This window comes from Meriones unguiculatus, chromosome 2, assembly GCF_030254825.1.
Source record: "Meriones unguiculatus strain TT.TT164.6M chromosome 2, Bangor_MerUng_6.1, whole genome shotgun sequence".
Classification (NCBI taxonomy): Eukaryota; Metazoa; Chordata; class Mammalia; order Rodentia; family Muridae; genus Meriones; species Meriones unguiculatus.
In genome coordinates, this window is record NC_083350.1 from 45713398 (window position 1) to 45723910 (window position 10513).

Here is a 10513-nt window from a genome sequence, read left to right on the forward strand (position 1 = left end):
GCCTCACACAATGTCTGATCACAAAGGCAAAGGATGCAAAAAGGCCAGATAATATCTGCCCTTAAGACTAGCCACAGAGAATAGGAGGGAGAAGATGGAAAGTGGGTGGAAATTTCCTCTATGTCCCTGTAACTGGCCTGGGTTTTAGGAACCACGAGACAAGCTTCCCAAACTGTGCACGGGTGATTTGGGTGTGTGTGGGGAATTCTGGCTGTTGTATATTAACGAGAAATCGTTTGTTTATTATTTACTTCATTTTTCTTTTTGAGACAGGATATTATGTATCTCGGGCTACCCTCAAACTATAATTGTGTAGCCAAAGGTGACCTTGAACGTATCATCCTCCTGCTTCTACCTTACAGAGGTATACTACCACAACCAATTTGTGCCACGCTGGATACCAAACATGGAACACCCTGCATAGAGAAACACTCTATAAACTGAGCTGTATCCCTGCCCTAGCATTTTTTTTTTTATTAAAAAAACAAACAAACTAGGACCTGAATTACTTTAAAGTACATATTATGCATTGGTATTATAGATCATCAAATCCATAACTTCTTGTACAGGAAATTATGAAAGTAACTATGATCATACATCCAACTCTATTTTAAAGAGAAAATTGTAATTAAATCCCGAACCAGTGACACAGAAGTGACATGGAATTGGGAAGATCTGCAGGAGGACCAGAGACCTTCATGTTGGAGTCTTGGGACTTTAAGTCTAAGATCTTAATGAAAGAAGACTTTTTTCTCCTTCAAAGTTGCAATGGCTTCATGCGTACCAGGAAGGCCACTTCTTAGCTGCTGAGAGATACACAGAACCAGATTAAGATCCCCAGGTTCCCTTGGGAACAGGAACCTCACAGAATCTAGATTAAGATCCCCAGGCACCCTTGGGAACAGGGACCTGGCTTTCTTCACCCTTGCACCCTGGCAGAAGAGCCTTAATATTTTTGTTAAGAAACCAGTGAACTGTAGTTCATGCTTTTCTTCTTTCAGAATATGAACCCTGGCCTACAGACTTCGATAGACACACCCAAAGTCACAAAATTAATGCAAAAGTTCATGTCTCCTGATTCTGCATTCATCCAGTAGGTGCCCTGTTTATTCTCTAACCTTGAGATCACCTCGCTATTTCTTCTATCTCTTGCTGACATCCCTGCAAAGAGCCAGTACGTTGGGATTCCAGAGACTTGAGAAGTTCATAAAAAGGCAGAAGATGTCATTTGCCTCGGGTCCCACTTTGGAACACTCCTGCCCACACTCACCGAAAACCCCAGTGGAAAGGCCATTCTGGACAACAAAGGAGCTAGGATGAGGGCAGTGAGCTCTGAGCAGCTATCTGTGCCACCAGTGGCCAACCACACAGAGCAGAAGGATGTCCACATAGACTTCATTTCCTCCGCGTGTTCTACCTTGTCCCTTCCTGGGTGTTTATGGGACAAGAGAAGTTTATGTAGGAGGCCCGTTAATGCTCTGTCTCTGGGGTTAATATTTAATTAGACATTTTAAAATGTGCACCGTTACTGGGGAGGTTGCCTCTGTACTTGTCTCTTCCCTCTGGGATTCGGGATTTAGACATAGAATTCTAAACCCTTCATGGTTCCCATGGAAACCTCATCACGGATGACTCTAGGATGAGCACAGGGGTCAGCCAAGGCACCGTGAATACCCCTGTGTGGAACACTGAGAGCACTCTTGAGCCACCTCCTCCAAGGGTTCAGCCAAAGGCCATCTGACACTGGGCAGCATCACAGATGTCACCCTCCCAATGGTGGCCTATCAATTCTGGACCACTGTGAGGGTATCAGAGATGCTCTGTAGATTAAACTTAGATCATTAGTTTCTGGGCTTGGATCGAAAACTATGATCATAGAGACCAATTTGAATTTCTTTTCTTTTTCTGAAAAAATCCTTTTCTTTATAAGTTCTTTATAAGATGTCATTCTTTGAACAGTGATTAGATGTGCTTTTAGCCCTCTATCTGATGCAGAAATCACAATGTCAGATTGGCCAACATTTCTATTGGAAGTAGAAATTCAAGCCCACGTATATTTTGTTGCATTAATTTTTCTTTCAGTAAAACCACGTGCAATTGTCAAGAATTATGTATAACTGCTTAATTTATATTCCCTTGATATGGGTTGACCTTCCAGCCTCTTTCAGAAGTTGGTAGTCTACATTTATTTTCATTCCTGGTTCTATCCTGTTCTCAAACTTGAGACGCCTGCCTTTCAGTTTTCTGAACTGTTGACAAACACCGAGCAGGAGCAGTGGGGACAGAGCCCTTAAACAGCCAGCATGTCTGGGTGCTGCTGGGACTTGTCCGTACCTCTGTCCCACCTGAGGGCAGCATGTGGACAGCTCAGGGCTCAAGGTCAACATTCCTCTCTAGGGCCCCCAGGCCCCATGTCTGCCTGTAAGCTGGGTAAGAGCTAAAGCTTTCAATAGCAGCCATTGACTGATGGACACAGAAGTCCGTGGATAAATGCCCAGCTTCCCAGGGAACTCTCTTTTCCCAGAGAGTCCTCTGTGAGACTAAGTGCCATCAATGCCTGTGGTGACTACTTAAGGGTGCTCCCTACCCATGGTGGCTCTTCCTTCCTGTGTCTCACTTTGCTCGTTCTTTTAGTCGGGGTTGGTAATATTACCTCCCCCCCAAAAAAAAAAAAATACCTGCATACAAGTCTACATCTCAGTCTCCGGGGAGGAGATGAGGCTGTAGGCAGCAAGGAGATAGGGAGATAACTTCTGATTTGATTTCACAGCATCTTTATAGGTAAGTATTGCTTTCAAAACTACACCACACTTAAGTTCTCACCAGGAAAATGAAACACAGAGAAGAGCGAAAGTGACCTTTAATCCCAGCACTCAGGAGGCAGAGGCAGGCAGATCTCTAAATTTAAGGCCAGCCCGGTCTACAGAGAGAGTTCCAGGACAGCCAGGGTTACACAGAGAACCCCTGTCTCAAAAGAATTAGAAAATCAGAGAAAGCTTGGGATATAGATAGCTGAAGAGAGACATGTAGTTTTTATAACCCTACCACTTTAATAAAGAAACACTAGACGGTATTTGTATATATTCTATTTTAATTTTTAACATATTGTAATTTTTAATTTTTAAATTTTATTTTATGTGTATGAGTGTTTTTCTTGCATGTGTATCTGTGTACTATGTGCATGCCTTGTGCCCAGGGAGGTCAGAAGTGGGCACTGGATCTGCTAACTCTGGAATTATGGATGATTGTGAGCTGCTATATGTTACTGAGATTCAAATGCAGGTCTGCAAGAACAATATGCTCTTAACTGTTGAGCATTCTCTCTCAATGTCTCCTTATCCCTGCAATGTAAATATATATATATATATATATATATATATAGAGAGAGAGAGAGAGAGAGAGAGAGAGACCATTATTTCCAAGAGTATTGTTTATTGGGGCTGAAGAGGTGGCTCAGCAGTTAATAGCACTAGCTGCTCTTCCAGAGGACCCAGGTTCAATTCCCAGGACCCACACGGCAGCTCATACTATCAGTAACTCCTGTTCCAGGGGATCTGACTCCCTCACACATGCAGGCAAAACACCAATGTACATAAAATGAAAATAAATACACTTAAAAATTGTGTTATTTTCTTTATTTGTCAGTCTCCCTAAGTTCCCTGTCTGCTTAAGGTGAAGAGTCCATACATTTGTCCTCCTAGCACCTGTCAAGCCTTTCTCATATTAACAACCGTGACTGGTTATATCAGTAATCAAGAGCATGATAATTTATGTGGCATTTCCATGTGGTTACTTGTGACCTGTTTCCAAGTGTTTAGATTGTCATCCATACTGTGGTGAACCTTGAGTCTTTAAGACGTCTCTGGTTCCTCTCTTCCTTCATCTACGTTGCTGACAGCCATGTAATAAACCTTGGCAATCTGTTTCAGGTGAAGAGGGTGGGGCAAAGAACTCTAGCCATGTGACTTGCTCTGTTACTGGGCAAATTACAACCAGCATAGTTCAACCTGGCTGTGCAAACCACATAAGGAACCCTAACTCCCTGGCTGTCCTGGAATTCCCCTCTGTAGACTAGAGACCTGCCTGCTCCTGAGTGCTGGGATTAAAGGTGTGTACCACCATGTCTGGCTAAGGGATACACCTTTATTCTTTCATCTGATCACAAACTCCGGAATGCCTCATTTATTTACTTACTGACATCACCTTATCTCCAATCTGCTTCTAAATTTTGTGCCAATAAATTCACAATAATTCAATAACGAAGTTATTTTGCTTTGAATGTAAAAAAAAATTACATGTAATTTTCATAGTGTAATTCTCTATGATAACTACTATTATTTTTCTTGTTAAATAAATTAAAAAGTGGGAACTGTGAGAGGTTCAGTAATTTGCCCGGAATTACATAAAATAGAGAATAAAATAGAAACTTATTTTATAGATTAAACTTTTTACTAAGAATTAAATATTAAGGTGTTGGGATTGTACCGCACTTATTTAGAATGCTTGGCAAGGCCCCAGGTTCTGTCCCCAGAACCCGGTATGGATCACACAAATATTATTTCAGCATTTAAAAAGTAGAGGCAGGATAAATAGAGGTTAAAAGCTGTCCTCAGGCGTAAACTGAGTTTGAGGTTAACCTGGGCTACAAGATATCCTGAGGGTTTGTTTGCTTGCTTGTTTCTCTCTCTCTCTCTCTCTCTCTCTCTCTCTCTCTCTCTCTCTCTCTCTGCTTAGGTCTCTCCCAGGGGTACCTTACCATCTCCCTCTCTCTTCTTCTACACTCTCACTGTCTTTTTCTGTCTCTCTGTCTCCTCTCCTTCCCCCAAATAAATCTCTTCATATAAAAAAAAAAAAGAAAGAAAAAGAAAAAAAAAGAAAGAAAGGAAAGGGAGGAAGGAGGGAGGGAGGGAAGGAGGGAAGAATGGAAGAATTAAATATTAACTCCCAGGACTGGTTCTCTGAATAAGTGGGAAAGTCATTCATTTGATATAACCAGTGAGATATTAACATATTATCCTGATGCTAAGGCTTTACCAATTGCTTTTCACTACCTTGAGGCCTTGAGAAGCATGACGTCACGCTTTCATTCTTTGAGTTATGTATTAACTGTACGTAGTCTCCAGGAAAAAGACCAACCCATCTTAGTGGGGCAGTTCCTTAAAGCATTTGCCTCCGCTGACATGCCAGTCCTCATCATGTTGTCAGGCATGTTCCCCCCACGCGTCTCAGTACTAGCTGCAACTATCATTTTCATTCCTGGACAGCTCCTACAACTATCTGCTGCCTCAACTTCAACAATGCCCTTGAAATGATGGTTCAGTTTTGCTGAGCTGAACTGAGGCCCAGACAGCCTTGAAAACCTAAACTGATCACTTTAGAAGAGTCTCAAAAAAAAAAAAAAAAATGAAGTGTAGAGTAAGTAAACCTAACTGTGGCTGTCTGTTATGCTCATGAATAAAAAGGCAACTTTGAAACCTAACACATAAATGGGAAACTAAGCATAGTGGCGAACTCCTGAAATTCCAGCATGAGAGAAAGGAAACAGGAGGATAAGAAGCTTAAGGTCCTTGGTTAGGACTATTCATGGAGATAACCTAGAACCCCTGCACAGACGTAGCCCATGGCAGTTCAGTGTCCAAGTGGGTTACATAGTAATGGGAAGAGGGACTGCCTCTGACACAATCTGATTGGCCTGCTCTTTAATCACCTCACCCTGAGGGGGGAGAAGCCTTACCAGGCCACAGAAGATGACAATGCAGCCACTGCTGATGTGATCTGATAGACTAAGATCAGAAGAAAGGAGAAGAGGACCTCCCCTATCAGTGGACTTGGGGAGGGGCATGCGTGAGAAGGGGGAGGGAGGGTGGGATCGGGAGGAGAGGAGGGAGGGGCTTATAGGGGGGATACAAAGTGAATAAAGTGTAATTAATTTTAAAAAAAAGCTTAAGGTCATTCTCAGGCATATAACTTGGAGGGCAGAGCAGACTGCATGAGATCCTGTCTCAAACGATCAAGCAAATACAACAACCAACACAGTTAAATAGGAAATAGCAAGGAGCATCTCAGGGGAGGAGGTGGTAAATTTTCTCTATGTGCTCACCTCAGACTAAGTTGAGCTGTTAATTCCCAGTCCTTGCTTCCAGCTTCTAATTGCAGTTTCCTTGCAGAATTCCTACCCTACAGATCTTAGCCACCACTTCTAGTGTCCACCGTGCCAGGTGGAAAGAGCACAAATATGAAACTGGGATCAATTCGAGCAATCCGGTTCTACTCAGGTGACACGATGAAGAGGGGAAATAGAGACTCAGACATTTGACCAGAAGCAACAGGATGAGAACGGGAGAGTATAAGAAAAAGGGCAGGAGGTTTCATGTAGAAAGGAAGAAGCAGGGCCTACAATCATTCCCCGAGATGCTGCCACATAAACTAAAGGCTTTTAAATAGGTACCTTGGGCATTATCTTGGATAAAGACAGGAACCACTGAGGCTGTTGGAGACACTGAGGCAGGCAGAGAGTTCTCCCACATTTAGCAGCAGAATCAGCTATCAACCAAAGAACTATTCTCCATAGATATTCTTAGAAGCGGAAACATTGAATCATATTATACTTATAATGACAAAAATAATGAATTTATGGTTTGCACACTTTTTGCTGGTGTTTTTTAAAGCTCATTATTTTATTTAATCCGTGTGATAACTATATAAGGCAACTATAGTCTCTACTTTCTGAAATGGATAGACTAAGTTAGTACTCACTTTCTTTTGGGAACCTTTCTATTTTCCAGAGGTGAGAAAGGTAATTCATTCCAGGACTCCCTTGCAGCTAAAGTCTACCTGTGCAATCAATAAATTCTATGAAGTAGAAATGCCCTGGCAAATCTTGAAGACAGAAATGAATGGAAGTGTAGTTTTGTGTTTCCAACTGACAGGAATAAATGCAGAGAGATTTGTGTTTCATCTGAAGCTTCCAGAGGCAGTTGTACTGCTAGCGTCTTTGGGTTTCAGTTATCTGCTAACAAGATGACTTAAGAAATAGTGGAGGCATCCTGAAGTATAAATGGTAGCCAAAATGATGTTTTAGTCCTCAGCTGCCCCAGAGACAAGTTGCTACTCCCTCACCATCCCTACCTTCGCAAAGGTAGTTGCTTCTCTGACATTTCACAGTACTTCATGATTTATTCCTAATTGAGAGCCCACATTTCAACCTTTCCAATAATTTTATGGGTACCTAATTCCTAATGTTAAATAATCCATTGTGCTTCAAGATTACTAGAGTGACTTCTGTTCCTAGCACTGAAAGTGTTTTCTTTTTTACAAATGAAGAAATGAGAGTCATAAAGAGCTTAAATAAAGTGCTCCAGAACCTAGAAGAGCTACAGGAAAGACTTCACGAACTACATTTTTAATACACTTGACAAAGCAAAGCCAAGTTCACAGTACTCTCTTCCCACTTTCAAACCTACGAGTTGCACTTATGATTGCGGTAAGTGCTTAACTTAATTGGTTTGCATCCATGCCGGGACCTCTGGGATGCCCCGCACATAACTCATCCCCAGAAGTCTGTCTTGCCAATAACTACTCGCAGAAGGCTCTCACTCAGTAGCCACATTAAATGCAGAGCTCTGGTATCCTCTGGAGTTAGCTTCCTACCTACCCTAAGTCTCGAGATGAGAGGATCTGGGGGCATAGAAATAGAAGCGTTGACACATAGTAGGCCTGTGTCAGGCAGCATTCTGTCATTTTACTTTGTCTTCTGATGTTATCCTTGTGACAGCTCTGTAGGTAAGCCCAATTATTAGACACCAAAACCTACATATTAAGTTATCTGCCCTAGTTCATTTAGCAGTGGCTGGTAGGGCCTAGGCACAATTCTGCCTGTTCTCCTGTCTTTAAGACTCCGATTCAGTGGTTCTTAACCTGTGGGTCCAACCCCTTAGAATGACCCTTTCACAGTGGTCGCCTAAGGCCATCAGAAAACACAGATATTTATATTATGATTCGTAACACTAGCAAAATTACAGTTATGAAGTAGCAACAAAAATAATTTCATAATTGGAGGTCACCATAGCATGAGGAACTGTATTAAAGGGTCACAGCATTAGGACAACCACTGATCTGCTGGCTTCCAGTAATACTCGGGGTGTTTTATTTTCCTTTTATGTACTGTGGTCAGCTGCATAAATCCTCTCCAGTAAGGTCAGGTAGAAAGAAGTAAACCAGAAACCATGAGTTATGGCTTCCTTTCTCCTCCGTGTTGTCTCATGCTCTCTTCTAGGCAACATTAAGCATGTGCTCCTGGCTTCATGACTTAAGCCAGGGCAGGGCATGATCGGCTTCACCATGACGGTTTGCGGTGGCCGCATTTAACATCTCACCCCTCTCCTGTTGGTATGCTAGAATCACCTCACACATATGGTTCCCCTTCCATGGGTTTTCACCAAGGGAGGTGTAAGGAAAGAAAGCATGGTTAGGTATTCTCAGATGATAGACGTGTAGGCGTAGAGTAAGAAATCAAAGATATTACTTGAAAATGGCTAGTCCTCACAGTCTCATGAAAATTTAAAATCCGAGCAAACACAAGACTCTCTAATTAGACAGCCCTCTTCCTCCTGACCAGCTTTCCTACCAACTCCCATTTCTCCTAGAAACAGGTCTTCACAGAGGCAAGCATCTTTTTAAAATTCTGCACTACAGAGAGCCAGACAAAGACAGTTCTGTTGAAATTACAAAACACTATACTTTCAAATAGCTGGTGAATTATTTAGTGACTTTACACTGTCCAAATGCTGGGCTCTTTAGGTAGACAATGTCTTGGTTTCCCTCCTATCTCTTTTGTTATGACATTCAGTAAATGGAGAGATATTGCTCTCCTTAATAATTTATAAAACAATAATCCACATTAAGGATCAAGCTTTCTGGTAGGTTTGGGGTTTCAAATCAGGTTGTCCAGAGAATGTGAAACTGACGCCTTTTCTAGCTAAGTGATAGGTTCTGCTGTGCACTTAACTTTTTGGTGTTTGCTTCTTTCTCCTGTGAACCTCTTTTGCTTCCTATCATTTTCCTGGGTGTGCGCATTTGAACTGTAACCTGCACTTGTCACCACTCTTCTGTGGCCTCTGACATCTGACTCAGACTTGCAGTGCCGAGTGCCCCAGAGGAGAGGAGCTATGCGTGTTCTTGCCATGCACATGTTTTAATGTTTCCCACGTTCTCTAACAAAGTCAAGTTTTCCACACCTGTTCCAAAAAGGAAGGAAGGAAGAGTAGGAGGAAAGGAGAGACTGAGGGAGGGAAGGGAAGGATAGGCTTGGCATGGTGACTCAAGCTGGAGTGCTTGCTCACTGTGTCTGAGAGCCTGGATTCAATCTCCAACAGCACAGAAGAAAGAAACATTGTTTAAGAAGAGAAAGGGGTAAGGTGAGAGCTGGATGGACCGGACTGGCTGAGCAAACGGGAAAACCTCGTTTAAATCCTAGCACCTACATGTATAGAGACAGGTGGTGGTGCACAACTGCAGTCCCAGGACTAAGGGGGCAGAGGCAGGTGGATATCTGAGTCCAAGGCCAGCCTGGTCTACGCGGTGAGTCCAAGACAGCCAGGGTTACCCAGAGAAACTCTTTCTCAAAACAAAACAACAACAACAAAAACCAGGTGTAGCAACACATAGAAACACCTAAACCGCAGCACTGTGTGGTTTAGAAATAGGGGGGTATATGGTGCTTTCTGGATACCAGCCTAGCTCCACCCCCTCACATACACATTCCCCTCAAACACACACACAAAGAGGAGTGTGTGTGCAAACACATATTCTCCCACTTTTGTGTACAGTATGTCCAGTCTCATATGACAGCTACAGAAGTTATTCATATGAATCTTCTTCTACAGAAGCCAGAGTTCTGAAAAGCTCTGTAAGTAAGTTCTTCACGGGATGAGAGCCAGCCATTTGCAGTGCTGTCCTCCCAACAATGCTGAGCACAGAGCCTTGCACATCTGTCTAATAGGTATTAACTCACTGCCACAGCTCTCTCTGAGGATACACTGGACAGGGTGTGCCCACGTAAACAATACCACAATGTATCAAGCGCCAGGGCAACGTTCAGCACACACTGCTGGAGGGGGTGGGGCTCTGTGTGCTGACTCTACCTGGAGAGCACTGAGAAGCGCCGCAGACATGGGGGCCGTTTGAGTCAGAGCTTTCTGGAGGATAGAATTCTGCCAGGCAGAGAAAAGACATGGGAATTATAACAACAGGCAAGATGGAGGAAAGGAGAACGGAGGAGACTCATCAGTGTTTGGAAGAGAGAGCTCCAGCCAAAGAGAGGAGTGAGGCTGGTGAGAGAGGCACACTGAAGGCTTTCTAAGCATGTCAAGAGTGGAGAAGAGCAGACATTCTACCAAACGACGGGTGGGTTCACCCCTTACAAAGTACAAACTGGTGACACTTGCCAAAAGTGAGAGAGTCTGTCCCCTTTATCCTGGCAATTACACAGGAAGGGACGTGCTAATCATCATGT